Genomic DNA, 1,149 nt, shown 5'->3' with positions numbered 1-1,149 from the left:
AGACCCCCCGGGAGAACCCAGCCCTCCAGGGGACACCCAGACTGGGGTAGGGGGGGAATCACCCCTCGGGGAGAGGGAGTATTGCCCCGGGGGGTGTTTAACCCTTTGGGGAGGGGGGCATCAACCCCCTGGGGGGGGAAATGTACCTCCTGGCTACCTTGGGGAGGGGGGCAGATCCCCCTCCCGCCGGGGGTGTTACTCCTCGATGCTGGGTGGGGGTATTAACCCCTGGGGGGGCCACCAAGGGTCGTTAACCCCCCCAAGGAGGAATTAACTGCGGGTGTACCACGAGGGGAGAACAGTAACCCCCGATGCGGGGCATTAACCGCCACGGGGGGTGGGGGGTGATTAACCCCTGGGGTGCCACAGGGGGGAGAAGGTTAACTGCCATAAGGGGCACATTGACCACCCCAAGGGGGGTTATTAAGCTCTGGGGTGACGGGAGGTGAGTGTTAACCCCGATGTGGGGGACATTAACCCTCAAAGAGGGAGGGCATTAACTCTTAAGGGGGGCAGAATTAACCCCCAAAGAGGGGGGGCATTAACCCCTAGGGGGTGCAGAATTAACCGACAAAGAAGGGGTGCGTTAACCCTCAACGGGGCGAAATCAACCCCTCAAAGAGGGGTGGAAACAACCCCTGAAGAGGGGTGGAATTAACCTCCAAAGAGGGGGGGCATTAACCCCAAAACAGAGGGGCAATAACCCCAAAGAGGGGGGGCCATTAACCCCTTGAATATCTTTCCTGTTGGCGGGCAGAATCCCACCAGAATCCCTGGGAACCCTGGGTGCTGGGGGGGGTGTGGGGGTGGGAGGGGGCAGTAACCATTTGGGGGGGGTTTAGCCTGGGGGGGGGGGGCCACCCGGGGGGGGGGGGGTGGTTTAACCTGTGAGAGGGGTTAACCCTGTGAAGGGGGTTAACCCTTTCCGTGCCGCATTCCCGCCTCCCTGCCCGGTACTTCCCCCCCCCCCCCCCCTCGGTGCTTCCCCCCTCCTTCCCCGGCCGTACCGTGTCGCGCTCGGCCCGGAGCTCCTCGATCTGCCGCTCCTTGGCCTGCAGCTGCTGCTGCTGCTGCTCGATCAGGTCCAGCTGGAGCAGCAGGATCTGCCGCAGGCAGGCGGCCTGCCCGGGCGACCCTCCGCCGGCGCCC

At 64.0% G+C, this 1,149-nt stretch overlaps 1 protein-coding gene across 3 annotated transcripts in view; it reads right to left on the bottom strand.

The window, feature by feature from the left end:
- MSL1 (MSL complex subunit 1) overlaps positions 1 to 1,143 on the bottom strand; it is a 5,277-nt gene extending 4,134 nt beyond the window's left edge. Inside the window, exon 1 of one of the 3 annotated variants that reach the window (XM_027632539.1) lies at positions 1,008 to 1,143. The gene's annotated coding sequence lies outside the window, so the exon portion shown is untranslated. Of the gene's footprint in view, positions 1 to 146; positions 290 to 1,007 lie in introns of those variants that run through there. The other 2 variants (XM_027632537.1, XM_027632536.1) reach the window with 2 other exon arrangements.
- Positions 1,144 to 1,149: the final 6 nt, after the last annotated feature.

This window comes from Corapipo altera, unplaced genomic scaffold, assembly GCF_003945725.1.
Source record: "Corapipo altera isolate COAL_440 unplaced genomic scaffold, ASM394572v1 60245, whole genome shotgun sequence".
In the NCBI taxonomy this organism is placed as follows: Eukaryota; Metazoa; Chordata; class Aves; order Passeriformes; family Pipridae; genus Corapipo; species Corapipo altera.
Note: the sequence above shows the minus strand (reverse complement) of the source record. Positions and strands in the feature narration are given on the sequence as shown.